The following is a 16519-nucleotide window of genomic DNA, read 5'->3' on the forward strand; positions in this document are numbered from 1 at the left end:
GCAGCATGAGCGAAATAGCCGTGACACAACCCTCGCGTTACGGCTGAAGCCTGGACAATATTGGTGCAGGATTCAGCGCCGCCGTCGCTCGCCGCCGCTGTTCAGCCTGGGTGGTCGCGGCCGGGTGCAGCTGCCGCAGCTCCGGCTGGCTGCGGCAGCTCTCGGCCACAGCTCGGCGGCCCATCTGTCGGCCGAGCGGTCACGGTCGGTCAGCTCGCGCCAAGGTCACCCGACCGCCAGTGAAGGTCACGCTGCGCGCCGGCCCACCGAGCTCCGGCCGGCCGATGGACAGTCACGTGACCTACACCTCGGAGCGCCGCGGGCTGTGAGTCACGTGACCTCACCTTTGACCCGGCGCTGCCGCCGCCGGCGGGCGGCCGGCCGGGAGCCTGGCCCAGGGCGCGGTCCAAGCCGCTCAGAGCCACGACGAACCGGAGAGGGTTGGGCTGACCTGCGACCTCAGTGACCCTGGGAGTGGTTGAACGAGGTTCGCCACAACTGGAAACGCCTGTCAATGGAAGATGAATGAGACTGAGACCGTAGAATGGAAGAGAGATAACCTGACATTTAAAAACATGGCTCTGGGCTTGTGGTTCTTGTGGATAACACTTGTGTTACGTAGCGTGCGTTTTTGTCCGCGTTAGCGTTTACTACATCGTCGTATTTTTTTATCTAATCGTCGTATAACAGCCCTTGTGTCTATTATATAAGGCACAGCACCGGCTCAGTCTAACACTGTGCTGATTACATCTGCACTATGAAACGTTGAGTGGAATAAGGGTAAACAGCCATGAGATGACGGCTGGTTTACCCTGAGCTAAAGAGGAGGGGAGAGAGCAGCCACCACCCCGTGCCGGGTGGTGACATCCCATTTGTACGTGCATTGTATGAGAGTGACGCCAGAGCAGGGGGGGGGGCGACAACTGGGGAGTCCCACTCACCGGAACCGGAACCAGACTGCAAAACGGGCAGGGCGACATGCGGATGCTATTTGTTTTTACGCTCATCATTGTCACCAGTCAAAATTGTGGGGCAGTATTCCAGCGGGACTATTCAGTCCTGCAAAACGTGTGCGGTGTAAATAAATCTACTGGACAATATATGTTCTCTGTTGCAGATAATAATATAATCTAACTCGTGTCGGCCATAAATTAGATGGTAGTACTATGCCATCGCCAGGCCTGGTCAACATCGCAGTGGCGCGCCTTTCCACCTCACCACATCTCTCAGCACACAGCTGGGAGTCCGAGCTTCCCGCCGACCGCAGCGGGCTGCGAAGCTCTCCCACCGTCTGAGGGGGCCGGGAGGGGGCGGGAGGGGGGCGGTCGTCATCCGGGTAGTTCGACGGAGGCCCTCAGAGAGCGTTGTACGCCCGGTCAAGAGCGAGGCCGTCCGACCGGCCGGCTCCTGGCAGCGCGCCAAGCCACCGCCGAGCGAGCTGCGCCCCCCCCCCCCCGCCCCGCTCATGACGGGAGGGGTAGGGCTGCCGCGCTGTAGCAGGGCGCAGCGAGCTTCGTGGCAGTGCCACCGGCCGCGGCGGTGATTCCCTAATAGTGGCGACGGAATGTCGGTCTTTCCGGGACTGGGTACTGGCCGACGGCACGCTCGTGAAAAATACATGGCCCTCGTGAGAAGCTCGTGGTGGTTCGACGGAACGGGGAGTGGTCCAGGAGGGCTGCTATGGGAAGGTGTCTGGAAAGGGGTGATTAGGGGGGAGGGGGTCTGGATAGAAATATCACGATAGGACATGCATTGTGCTGTCTACCAAAGGAGTTATTACGAAGTTTTCATTTTTCGTGTGGAGAGGACATTGAACGGAATTGTGCGATCGTTTCGCCTGTGCCACCCTTCGTGATCATGAGGGAATAATCCGTGAAAGCGGATTATGGTGTAAGCGCTCAAGTATTGGTAAGTAACGGAAAATACTCAGTAACCATGCATAGCTGGTGCAGTGTTGTTGATAGCGGTGGTGGCGACCACAACAATTGGTAAGATAGGAAAATTTGGTACATTTAGCATGCTCAGCCCAGTGCAACGTGCATTGAGCAAGACGTTTTTTATATTTTCCTATACCTCTTCCTTCACAAGCTATTTTTATTTCTTTCTGCTCACTCTATCACTCTCAAGTCTCAAGTCTCACTTTGCATTTGAACGCAGCACCGCACAATGATTTGCTGTTATTGAACATTAGCGGAATCAAAAGATTAGCGGAATCGTAACACTTTCTCAGAAAGTCTATGTTCCGTCATGTTTTGCATACTCGACCTAAAACATCGCTCGGTTATTTTCATGAGAATCGCCATCGCGTGCTCGCTCGCAATCCTCTGTTGTATCCGTTTCTACCGTTTCTATTCAGCCCTGCTCCTATAGTGTTCGCTTGCACTATTTGTCCTACTCGGGCAGAGCTAACTGTGGCATTATTCGCCACCTTTGCCGACAACTGCAGCAACGGCGGCGGCGGCGGCGGCGACGACGACATTGGGGCGGTAGCAATGACGCTATACCGCCCTCGATGGAGACGGGACGCAGACGGTGGGGGCGTTGGCAGTGGGGACATTGTGCACAGACCATTTATTGGTCCCCACACCCCATTCTACGTCCGCACGCAGACGGGGCCCGGTCGCCAACTACTCAATGCCTGGCCAGGCCCGGGCGGAGTCGTGCGTCGCCAACCGGTCGATTTCACCATCGATGCGGGTGTCAATCAGTGGACGACCGACGCAAGGGGGCCCGATCGGAACACACACGCTTACACACACGCATGCATACACAGTATACACACAGGCAAGTGAGGGGAGAGGCTTGGTTGCTAGCTGCCACTTGCGGCTGAACAACAAATATGTACTGTTACATCTCGCCCGATGTTCCAGGTCAAAAAAGGAAGACAGGCTGCGACTCCAGCATCAGAATCTCACCCGGCTGTAGTCTTGCTTACCGGCTTTCAGCATTTTTTGCTTACCTTACCTCCCTCCTTACAAAACGCACGAGTGCAGTAAAAATGCGTGCACTATAACCGATTTCCTGCAGCAGACTCCACGGGCTGAAGGCCCCTCGTCTGCCGGCCGCAGCGGCGGCAAATAGCCGGCTGGTCGGGCCGATCACTGGCAGATATATCGCCTTGCAATTACTCGGGCAGAGCCATTGATCTCGGCTCCGTTTTGGAGCTGTCATTGGTGAGGACGCAGCGGTCGAGAAGCCAGCTTCAGCAGATGCTCCCGTCACTGCTCGAGACTGGGCCGAAAATAGCCAGACGGCCGGTATGGCCAGGGGACATAGTCCCCACTCGGAACCGCTTCGGAGCATGTGGTTAGTTTGGTTATTTTCGGTCCATCTCGTCAGTGGTATGGGTCGTGGCAGTGGCGGGTCTTTCATGAGTATGATGTGCTTCAGCGAGGGTTACGACGGAAGGAGACTGGCTGACGATGTTATGAAGCTGAACTTGTTCCTAGATACTCTAAATGAAATATTGTAACAATGTGATGACGCTGAACTTTAAAACTGGCTTATGTAAACTCAAGGTTGAGCTGCACTTCAAGAAAGCTCCAAACATATTGTCACAGATCGCCAGAGGTTGCATTGACCTTTAGGTCCAAAACATGATAATCCGCTCTATCAGTCCCGAGCATATTTCATCCTCTTCATTTCCTAGCTTTTCTCTGATCCCCTCCCGTCCTCTCCCTGTACGTCGCTGTGTATATTCGGTCGGTCCAGAAGCCAGCCGTATATCACCCCAGTCCGTAAAGACCCCTCATCCCCATCCATCCCCCTCCCCTCCCCACCTGGTCGCCGCCGAGACCTGCACGCAACAATAATGACATTCACCGGCGCCTCGCGATTAGCGCAATTAAACGACAATGCGGCGTGCTTTTTGCGCCGGTACTTCGTCTGATGAGCCAGCCGAACAGACAATGGCTAATTTACAGGCAGTTTATGCATGTTCCTGCAGTCAAACATTCCCGCGCTGGAATGACACGCTTATCCAGCTGTAGTCGTGCATTCAATTCACATCGGATGCCCCACACGGCGGATTTCAACGCCCGATCAATCACCATTTGCACACGCTGTGTGCTGTCGCAGTGCACACTGCGCTGTCCCGTCATTTAAATGACCACGGAAGCTGTCTGCTCTTTGAGAAACGCTATACTGACATCATAGCACCGGCCGGATTTGTGAAGTGAAATTGATATTGCACAAAGCGATCTGAAATTGAATCTAGCTGGAGAGGTTGATCAAGATTGATCGCGTTTCGTGAAGTCATGGCTTATCATGGCATTTACTACTCTAGACTGATACTTATGGAAGTGACCTGCACCACCATGCTTATCATTGCGTGCATGCAACGGCAGTGACGTAAAAGTCAGCTCGAGGTGTTGCATGTCACTCAAGTGTTATCATTCATTGCAATATTCATTTTGACATGCATTTAGTGAGCTCACTCCCAATCGGCTTAAATCATCAGTGGAACTTACGGGGAGCACGTCCTGAATATGTTCCATGCTCATGGCGTAACATGGCGGACTAGATCAAACGAACGATTATCAAAGTAGTACCTACGTGGGGCGCCTTGCACTTAGTTTCTCTGACATTACTGCGTCGAACAATTTATTGATAGGCTGCAGGAAATAATCGTGTAATTTGTTTGTAATATCGTATATCTTGAAAGATGACCACCAACAAACCTTTTTTGTTATGATGTCAGCAATGCGACCGTTTAACCGAAACGGAGGAGGCTATCCTAGCCAGGCGGCCTAGCTTTTGTTCATCTCAATCTCTCAACAATCCAACCACAGGTCGTTGTAGGGGCAGCCTCAGAATTATGTCGACCCCCCGTGTCTGCCGGGGGAAGGGGGGGGGGGGGCTGTCTGACATGGCCCGCAGACCTCCCACCTTCATCCTCTGCTGCCAGCCGGTGGTCCATAACTTCGGGGCGGCTCAGCCCCAACGGCGGCTTCATTTCTGCGCCGATTCGCCGGCTGATTCAGGGCGCGAGGGCGTCGGCCGCAGGGGGGGGGGGCGAGGGGGTCCAGGGGGGCAGGCCAGTGACCGACTCGGTCATCGTCGGCGGCGATGCGTCGGCCCGGTCGACCGGTCATGAAGGGGGCGGCGGGTGTCGCTGTGCCTCATATGACGTCACGTTGGCAGTTGATGGACATATCCGTCATGTCCTGACAGAGTGTTAGTCATAAGGCCGGGTGTGAACGCACTTTGTGTGATGACATCGTTGATTTTGGTGGGGAGTGGTGTGGAATAAATTGCGTTCTCCCGGTGTCAAGACTTGAATTGAGAGATCACGGATATCACTCGCTGAAATTGCACGCGTGCGTGAAATTGGCTGGCTGCAGTGTGAGCCTGCTGCATTCTGAGTTCTGACGTTATCTGTTGCGAATACCTTACTAGTTAGCTCATAGCTGATCAATTATCAACCAGGGTATCCTGACCTCCTCCAATAGACTACCGAGTAACAATGACATGACTAACCGCCGCCACCGGGCGTCGTTTGTGTACACCATGACCCATGGCCTAATGACCGGCCGCCCATGGCTCACGAACTGACATGCTGATTGCGAAACGCCGTTCGCAGAATGATGACGTCATTAGTAGTCGGGTCAATATATTGCCGGACCCACAGCTGGGGTACAAGCTGTCCGACGGGGGGAGGGGAGCCGGACAGCTGTTTTCTGATCCCTCAGTTCGAGGTGCATGTTTATGCAATCCGTTGGCTGCGGCCAGCTGTGTGCGATCCATTTTACCATTTTTGTTCATTTTACGGGTAACAAACAGAGCCTCAGCTGGTATATCCTACTGTCCGTTAGCCCGACCCCCAACATCCCGAATAGTTCGTGCCGGCTGCCCAGCGTCCGGTCGGGACTCGGGACGCCCCTCTGACAACCGGAAGTCCTCACAGCCAGCTCCTTCTCACAGTGTCTTACTCTCACAGTTTGACGCCCTCTCACAGTCACATCCCAACGGACGCCCTCCCACAGCTGGTCCACTCATGGTAACTAGAAATACCAGTTTGATAATTAAAATGTTAACAGCGTTCTTAGCACGACGCGTGCCGCCAAGTTGCGACTTACTTGCGACGATTACTTTAGATCCAAAGAATGTTTCAATTTCTTATATATTGTCGAACAGAGAGAAAAAGGATCTTGAAGGGCAACATAAGACGACAAAAATCACTTATTCTGATTAGTGTTTTACAATAAATCGTAAACCAAAAGCAGCCACACCAATCATATCCAGACTTACCAATGACAAAAACACTTGCTTCGGACTATAATTGCGTCGACCTCGGCGCTCCCCCCCCCCCCCCCACGCTCGTCTCGACACCGGGAAACTACGTCTATCCACAGCTGGCAACTCGTTCCGTCAGCGCTAGACACAGCTGGTCGATGTCAGCCTCCTGTCTGTTCAAACGCCGCATCGACAGCCGCCGAGCACATTCAAAGAGAACACGCACAATAAGCAGCTTGAATATACCGCGCATTTACACGCAGCCTTCGCCCAAATGTGGTTTTCCTATTTCAGCAAAACTTTGAATAGCTCAAAGGGATGTGCATGCCAAGAGAGGAAGACAAATGCTGCGCCACTGCTCCATTTACTACGCTCGTCATCCAATAAAACAATTTCAGTTAAACGTTTCTTTTTCGCAAAAAAAAAAAAAACTTCTTACGGCCGCTGCACCACACTGCATGGGCGGGGAGTTCAGTCTCCATTTGGGTGTGGAGAGTCGCACGTTGTGCAATAATTTCAGAATGGCTGATTCAAACCATCGAGCTATTGCCGGATAAGTCGTTTTTTGAAGTCGTATACCACAGTGAGACAAGGCTATACATATCCAATCCATGCCTCATGCTGAGGGCTCTAAAAAGCCGCGCTCACCAGTGAGGTTCGGATGTCTTATCTGGGTGATATCGACATTCGATCTGCGGTGAATGGCACCCTTCCACAGGGCCCGGAGAGTTTTTCATGGGACCGAAATACGTTATCCATGATTATTGGGCCAGTTAAGCTGTTATTCATCCACTTAACTCACCACTTCACCCAAATCACCCAAAACGGTGTCAATTAGCGCGATCAACTAATTGCTACCGTTGGTGTTAGATTAGGGCAATTAACTCCAGCTGGTCGAGCGGCGTAGGTCGCTGCTGCATTCCTCTTGGAAACAGCTGGGGAAAAAGTGTCTGATTATTACAAAACTGGCGCATGACGTCATGGTTGGATGTATAAGAAAAGGGGTCGATTAGCTCACATCGCACGAAACACTCACTGCTGGTTGACAATCAATATTTCATATTCCTGGCTGAGCATGCTTAATGTACCGTAAAATGAGCGACCGTTTCACCCCTGTTCCCCGTCTACACAATGCAAAACATCAGTTCAAAGTTGTCACTAATGTAGTTTAATCTCTCACTCTTTTGCTGGGTCAGGCCCGGTTTGGATAAGCATAAGCAATTTGAAGGGAGACGGGGAGAAAGATGAGTTCTCCAGCCTCGGAATATTGTGATGGAGAAGAGCTAGACTGCATTGATGCTTACTATTTGGCGAAATGATCTATATAGCTTCACCATCGACTGAAACAGAATTTTGTATGTCACTGATTTTTTGAATATTTTCATTATTGTGGTGCTTCTTATGGGTCTTCAGGCCAACTTACGAGCTCGTATGCTGAGCTGCGCTCTTTTCGCTTGTTAAACCGTGGGACATGTGTGAGTACAATGCGTACATGATGCATGCATATCTAATTCAATAAGCACAAGTTAAATGATTCGAACTATGGTTGGGATCGGGATGAAGATACATACATATGTAACGATGAATTTCTAAAGACGGCGCACAGATAGACCACGGATGTCATTGTTTTAAAGCTGAAGCCTGTGATACCGAGCATGTTTGCCACATGTGTCCGTGTGATACCATCAACTTTCGACAGACTGGCTGTGCTGATGAAACGTCATTAGAATGGGGACGATGATCAGAATTCCACGATATTTGATAAAAACCAGCTGTCGCAAATGTGTGGGGTGTACAGCGCTCACTTGTGTGAAGTGTCTCTATGCTAGAAGGTAAACATGGTTGCGGGGTGGGTGCGGCCTGGTAACAGCTGATCCAGCTGAATGGTAACAAAAAGAAAAAAGATGAAAAAAAAAACGAAACCACTCGTGTAAAACAGGTTTAGTGAACCGATCCTGAATGAAAGTACCCAGGTGATAATCCAAAAAGAGACTAAATTTTGTGAATTTTTTCCAAAGCTTGATAAATCATAGAGGTCCATGCTAAACGTTTTACATATAGAAAAGACTCATAAGCCCTTTGCGTAATTTCTGCTGCCCTTTGACCCCGTCCCGGTCTGTCGGTCAGCTGGGCTGAGCAGTGGCCCAGCCATGCGTGTCGGGCACTCAGCAGCACGAGAAACGACGTAACACGTAACGTAACAGGACGCAGGGTCAAAATAGGGCTCACTCACGGTGAAAACAAGGTGAAGAATATACATATACTTCATTTAAAACATGGTGATGAAAGTGCTCTTCCTTGAAAGATAACAAAGCATGCAAAGTGCATACGCAGTGTGACGCTTTACGATCTCCCTGTTGTGCTACGTGACGCAATATGACGCGATTAACGCCGTGTAACGCTATGTGAGACCGATGTAACGCTATGTCCATGTGAGACCATTTACCTCGTCGAACGCTCACCTCCGTTGCCATCGCGCTGTCCCCTCCGGTGCGCGGCTCACCGATCAATCAGAGGGGACAGGGACCGGGGCGGACAGCCGAGTGACAGGGGAGGAGTGGACAAGATGTCCTCCGGGGTGGCCGGGTGGTCCGCGGCGCGGCGGTTCGAGTGGGTGAATACCCCCTCCGGACCCCCGGGATTGACCCCTGGCGCCGGCGGGACGGGACGGGTCGGGTCGGGTCTGATGAGTAAAATGAAAAGGGGAGCCGGACCCATGACTCCAGTGGGATGGGCCAGGGGGACAGGGATGGCACGGGCCGCCGCGGGTTCCAAGAACGACCGGTGCCGTTGCGGCGGGCCCTCCTTTATACCGGAAGTTCCTGGGTGCACGGCGCCCATTCCCGGTCTGCCGGGGCCAGGGGAGAAGGTCTCTCCCCTATATAACCGCCGCCACCGCTGCCCCGATCCCGTCGACCCGGCGCGCCACCCCCTGGCGTGCTGAAGGCGATTTCCAGGCGGGTAAAAATTGGCAGGGGTCTGCCGCAGGGCAGGGCATTAGCCTGCGGCCAGCTCCCCAACCCCTACACACGCCCATTGGAAGTCGACATGCAACCGGCCAGACAGAGCTAAAATCAGAATGAACTCGTAACATTTTTATACCGAGCTGGCGTGACGGTTATTGCTCCTGGAATGCGGCGCAATACCGGCAAAAAGCATGCTGATGTACTCTCATGCCATCATCATCATCATTCTCAAAGAAATTTGGTTCATTTTCTGGAAGCTGAATGTCAGGCGTTTCCCGAAACACGCTCGACCTCGACCTGCCTGGAAGTTTGTCTGGCGTATATGGTCGCTGTCTGAAAGCTGTCTGGCCGCTGTCTAGCCTCCTGTCTGGCGCGGCGTCCTGTGTGATCGCACTCGCGTGCGTCCTCCGTCCCCGTGCCGCCACTGAGCCGGGGCTCTCGTGTCACCGCCGGGCCCGGGGCACCGCCCCCGGCCGCGGAACTATGAATCAATCAGCCGTCGGCAGTGTGTGGCGTTCACACGGGTACGGGCAGCGCTGACACCGCCTCCGATGGCTGGTGATCGGACAGCGATCGGTGGGGAGGGGTAGAAGGCGTCGTTTGGTTAGCCTCCAAACCAAACTCAGACCATTGAGAATGAGTTGAAGCTGCTCCGGCTTGTAGTTGATGATTGGACGTTAGAAGAGCAGTGTAGATGAGATCTATGTAGATGAAACATTTTATGGTAAGCAGTCGAGACAACGAAACACGGCCAATTATTTGACGTAACTGCAAATGAGTGGAGGACCGAAAGGCAAAATACTATCAATAAGTGGATTCGGTCACAGAACGACGAACTAACAGTCGGGAGAATGTGATTTTCAGATGCTCAAATGTACCTACATACATTGGTTTGTTCCGCCTTTGGCAAACAAGATTCGCCGTGCAACAGAGCGCTCATTTTACGGCGTCTGATTGGGGCGAGTGTCGCAACAGAAATGCGTATCAATGCATGTCAATAGAGGTGGCCAAAAACGTGTCCGAGCACTGATTGACATCGGACAAAAACAGAGCGGCTCCGAGGAGGGTGAGGGGCGGGGGGTGTTCTGCAATCGACAGCAGGGTTGAGCCAGAGCAGTTGCGGGATATTGACTGCCACCGTTTGCGCCATAACACTCTTTGATTTTGCTAGAAATAAACGTTCATTCAAATTCAATATTCCTTTAAAAGAGCTTGATTAATTGATGATGAAGCGTTGCACATTATTGAGCTGAAGCTATATTAGTTTGTTCGACTTCGGTGAAGACTCAAATGGTCATTACTTTGCATAACAACCGACATTTTTAAACCTTGGCCTGTCAATCGCGTCCGTGTATGGTATCATAGCGATGCACGTTGACGTTTCCTTTTAGCTCTGATGCAAATATAGTCCGTGCGTGCTATACCGTTGGACGGAGCCGTGCACTGCAGATAAATAATATAGCAGGTGGAAATGAGACCCATTTGCGTGCGCCTTTCTGTGCTTTATGGGAGCTTTAGCACTCCAGAAATAGCGACTATTCGTTTTGTGTGCAATGTTGTCATCAAATAGCTTTCTTCCTAGCTTCTTATTGATCAGCTGCAATGCAATGTAATAACTATAAACCGGCGCCTATGCGCGCATATGACATCTCGGCCACACTCTTATACCGTATACGTTTAAAGAGCAGATCCGCCGTTATACTTGGCGCCACTGCCTTCCCGTGTGATTAAGTGGGCGCCACACCTATCCAGAGTCCAGCTAACGTAATAGCATGCTGGCATAATGATTATGACATGAACCGGTGGCGGCCGCGTCGGCGATAATTGTATTGTCTGCTGGCGCCACGCGCCCGCGTGCTGTGCGTGGGAGGTATGCTGGGACCCACAGCGGGTGTACTCGTTAGTATGCGTTTTGACAGTCCCTCGTTTGTTCCTACCGATTCTAGGCGGAGGGAGGTATTCACATTCTATGAAGGGATACACATAATCGATGAAGTGGTGGTTGTCAATAAGCAATCTGGGTTTCCGTGCTCAGCAATCATGCGATAGCGATTGAACTAGGTACTCCACTATACGTGCAGATTACATACGTACTACGTAGTCTTAGGAGAGAGACGCCAGCCTGACTTGCAGCTTTCAAGTGCTTCCGTTGAGCTGAGCATCAACTCAAGGAGTACTATCTGTGCTGGCATGCGGCGGCCAGTGCAATAACGTGACAATACAGTGTTACGTGACAACTCCGCACTTCCCACAACAGTTGTGTTGCAATCGCTGGCGAATCCATGGGGGTCATTTGGAAAAACGCTTCTCGGCGTTTGGGTTTGTTTTAGTCTCTATGCGGACAGAGACTCGCTGACGACCTCACTGGGTCCATTATCTGACCGTGGTGTGACCTGGCCCCACGCCGAGCGGCACAGGGGCTTCTCGCGCCCATCAACTGTCACGGTGACTTCGCAGTCCGCACTTCTGCCCGTCTGAATCACAGCGCCTCTTCCCGAGTCTTTCCTGAAGTCTGTCATTCAAGCCCTTCAGGGCGCCCTACCGAGCATTCTCAACAGTCTTCCCCGAATTTTTTCCCCGTAGTTTGTCTTTCAAGCTGCAGTTCCGCTGAAGGTTTCAATACAGTTTTTCCATCTGTGTTAGCTTATATACTTCCCTAAGCATCCCCCGTAGTAGTAGTCCTTCGGAGCTATTTCCCCGAAGCCTTTTATGTATGTATAACGGGGCTACCTCCTTACGGCCTACCACCCGAGTCTTTCCAACGTCCTCCCATCAATTGCCGTGTGTGTTTATTGAATCATCCAAGGAACGTTTAAACTAGGCAAGTTTTGCTCCACAATTAACATCATAGACTAACTCAGAAACGAGACTCCTGCAAGAATTCCCGACTTCCTTCAGGGTGTTCCCCATCGGCCACATCACAATTTCACTTTGTTGACATTGCAGGCTGCAAATGCCCTTCATTCAAACCAGCTGCAAATCTTACGCCACCCGATGAGGCGAGCTCATGAATGTTTGATAACGCAATTGAGGCACATTGTGGTCACTGCTCATGGTTCTCAGAAGTCAGAAGCTTCCATCGATTACGGCGACAATGATGGCAGGCTATAGCGATACTGCAACGGTATTCCACAATCTGCAGGAGCCACTTGAAGCCCGAAACTGGCCCCATACCTGTTAGCGCTACCCCTGACGGCCCCACAGGCCAGCCCAGCCCAGAGGTCTCCCTCAGCCAGCGTTGGCACCGCTGACATTTGGTGAGCCACGTGTGGGAGGATAGTGGGTCGATGAGCTTTGAAATAGCATCCGCGGCAGACGCGGCGACGATCGACGGAAACCGGGGCCATGTATGAACGTGAAAGGACATGCCGACGGACGTTTGAGTGTATAAACAGATCGTTGCAATCATTACATGTCATATTATACCAGCTGACATCGTAATTAAAGCTCCAGCGGGTTAAATGACGTGTGCATAAATATGAATGAGTTCCGCGGTATAAACCCTGGTGGTGACCAATCACCGCAATGGCAGCCATTCAAACTGAGCTGGCCGGCCGCGACTGGTCAGCAAGCCTCTCCAAGAACCGCCGCCGGCTCCGGTGGTGCTGGAAGCCCTTCTGGTAACCGGCGATGACGTCATGAGTGGCTCGTGCCCAGCGAGGCGAGGAGAGACGCCGGCCGGCGGCTGAGGTACGGCGGCCCGCGGGGCGGAGTACTGCAGCCGGGACTGAGTACGGCGGCCGGGGCGTGCTCCGCGAACGGCACGGTGAAGGTGCCGCAGTCAGAAGGCCGAGTAATCGTCTCGGGGAGCGGGCAGACGCCACCGCGCCGCTGGAATTCATGTCCGCGGATTGTCCGCCGGCCGCTCTCGGCTCGCTTCGCAGAACGGGCGCCCGGGCGGAGGATGCAGATTATGCGCTTGGGAGGCTGCGACGGCGTGACGCAACGGTTGGCCTTGATTGAGGTGGACAGATGCTGAGGGGCTCGTGGCGGTCAGAGGGTGTGGCCTTTGAGGTCATTGGTTACGTGGTGTAACTATACGAGTATAAGCAGCAGTGACTGACTGAGATCGTGTTGTTTCGTGGTAGTGTTGTGCAGTTGCATTCTTTGTGAAGGATAATGTCTCCAATTCTCCATGCATCGTCGCTTCTGCGTTCATAGTTTTATGCTGGCCCTCGATTGTTATTGTTAAAAGCACTTTTAACTGGCATACGTCACCAGCACTGTTTCTCACGCTGTTCACCGCAGTCGAATGGCTCGCGCATTGATGCGTTTAAAGACCTTCAGGTCTGGCAGCGTCACCGTTATAAGCGCGTTTGGGTCTGTCTGACGCAACCAGCTAGCTATTGACATACACAGTGGTTGGCAGCTTTAGTCAAGCGTCTCCAGGGACTTGTGATGTCATAGAACGGGATGGAACGTGCCCAATCATTCGGCCACGTATATCTTCCCTCACTAAATTATGCCGCTTGGCTAGAACGAATGCATATTTACGTCTGGACAACGAGTTGCGGGGAAAAGTGCCGATTGTGTTGCAGTTTTAGGAGCCGGTGATTAGGCTGGATTTTTGGGTTACTTTTTCGTTCCGATTCATGTATTTCATAGTGTTTGGCTTTTGAATATTTTAGTTCTTTCAGATAAATATTACTTGCCTTACAACTTTTGTAAAAACGTTTCATTTTTTTATAAGCCGACTTTTAGAGTCCTAAAAATACATCAACATCAGCACTACAATCAATGTAAACAAACAAATGGAGCACCACTTGGCTCTGTTCCAAGGCCATTTTTTTAGTTTATCTGGTGGTTTTCTTGCTCTTGTACGTCGTTTTGTTGGATGTTTTGAATCCCTTAAGATTGACTTATATCATATTTAAGAAGCATGTTGACTAAAACAATCTGAAGTATCCAGGAGGCTGACAGAAGTCCTGACTACTGAGCAATATCAATATCACGTTGAACAAGTTATGAAATTTTGGTTGATAAACGCAAGTTGATCGGGCTCATATATCAGCAAGAAAAAGTAAAATTAAAAGAGCTTATTGTCCAAAAACAAGCTATAATATTGCAGACCTTGGAGGAATACTGAAGAGCACGCTGAGCAGGATCATGCCAGAAAATGTTGACTGAAGAGCGCATATTGATGTATTGGTATGAATATTGAATGATAACTTACAACAGCAAGATAAATTAGTGCTAACTATCAAGTTAAAATCCAGAATGAATGGACTTGGGCAGTTTTACTATGCTTAGATGCTATGCAGATTGTAATGTGCATCAGGTACTCAGTGTCTGGCAAATGAAACATGCGATCATTCCATTGCTACTGGAGGAGAAAGCTTGGATCACTAAATCCACTTTATGTTGATTTTGATGTTAATCATCATCACTGTATTTCTTGAAAAAAGGATTGTAGTAAAATTGTCAACGTGACAATCCATGCAACGATGTGATCATATTATGTGTTCATAGTCATTCGTGATAGTCATTATTGGTCCAATATACAATGGCAAAGCTCTCAGTCTCAGCGTTTCTTCCTGTGGATGGCCAGCAGTGACTCAGAGCTTAGAAGTATTAGTTTTCTTCACAGGGCTGGGATAAAAAGTACTGAGGGTAATGTTCCACCAAGGAACTCTACTTTGACATGGTATGAGATGTAGGCACAAGTAGGTAGGTGCTCAGTTCCTACTTCCTATAGTCAGTAGTTGTGTATGTTTACCTAAGATCAGATTGTTAGTTTTTTAATTTGCCAAATGTCCATAAAAATGTGACCTGAGCAATGAGCATACCTGAACCTGACTAACCTGACAGCTGACCTAACCTCAATCATCACACATATTTGCAGCCTACCCAAGACCTGCATGGCAGTAGCACCCAGTTATAGGTAGGTACTCAACCTAACTCAATCGTACCTGCTAACCTCCAACTTGCCAAAAGTTAGCTCACATTGCCACGCTGTGTCCAGGGAAACAGTCAACTGAGGAACTGGCTCATTGGGTGGCTGGTGTGAGACTGTGCATTTAAAGTGTTTCTTCTCTGAAGCTGCTCAGCACTGCTGTATGTCATGTTAGATGCTCAGAAAATGTGGGAAATGATTACTAAGCTACTTTAGTGCTTTGTTAGGTAATGCTCGAGACATGAACAAGTATAGATCCTGCAGGGTACAGCTATGAGTTAGGTGCTAACTGCTAGGTGAGTATGTTATGTGAATGCGCTGTTCCCTGTTTGACCGTAACTATACAAACAAGCACAGGGTCACAGTTATATTCAATCTCCACATAAACCTACAACAAAAACGGCCATATAGCCTAACTCCGAACACACCACAGATAACTTAAGCCTTTGAAGGCACACAAATGTTTTGATTAACAGGACAGGTTTACAATATATCCTCTGTCCTTGGGGGATCTTGCTGCCAAGTTGAGGTATGATGACTGAACTTCAGGATTGATCAACCTTTTCTTAGCCACTGCTTATATACGAGAAAGACCAAATGCTTGTTTGGTTTGATTTACAGGACATGTATACAATATATCCTCTGTCCTTGGGGATCTTGCTGCCAAGTTGAGGTACGATGACTGAACTTCAGGATTGATCAACCTTTTCTTTGCCACTGCTTATAAACGAGAAAGACGTTGTTGTTGTTGTTGTTGTTGTGGGTTAGGGCGCGTAGCAAAAACGAGAAAGACCAAATGCTTGTTTGTAAACTGCGTTGAAAATTTAATGTTCCACCTTCAATCCTGACATGAAGGCACAATTGAATTAGTTCCCTCTTCTTTTGGAATACACAAAGCAAAATATTTAATAAATTTTAGTGGATGGACAAGAGCAATTAGTATGGCTTTTCCTCAAGTTAACTTCTGGCACTCTGTTGATGAATTACACTGACGCTTATTCGCTTCATATTTTGTAACAAACGCGCTAAAACTGCAATATAACAGCACTATATGCTTCTTGACAAAATGTAATAGTATTAAAAATTTAGCCCTGATGGCATTCATTCTTGGTGAAAACGTAATTAAAAAATATTTTGTAGTAACTATTAAATTCCGGCCGAAAACAGTGCACGATTTAAAAAAGAATCATTCCAATGGCGGTCCATTCTTGCGGTCCTGAAATCGCCACTATTTCCGGCCTCTCCAACGCAACTCGTTGTCCAGACGTAAATATGCAGAACGAATGCCGAGGTCAGGGCTCTCGTAACAAACACGACCACCAGCTGAATGCGATCTCATAAATTTACCCAATCAGGAACTCGGCCAATGGTGGAAAACAAGCAAAACGCGTCCAGTTTTCTTGTTCTCCGGCCACAGAACATAACG

The sequence above is a fragment of the Amphibalanus amphitrite genome, unplaced genomic scaffold (assembly GCF_019059575.1).
Source record: "Amphibalanus amphitrite isolate SeventyFive unplaced genomic scaffold, NRLGWU_Aamphi_draft 000555F_arrow, whole genome shotgun sequence".
NCBI lineage: Eukaryota > Metazoa > Arthropoda > Thecostraca > Balanomorpha > Balanidae > Amphibalanus > Amphibalanus amphitrite.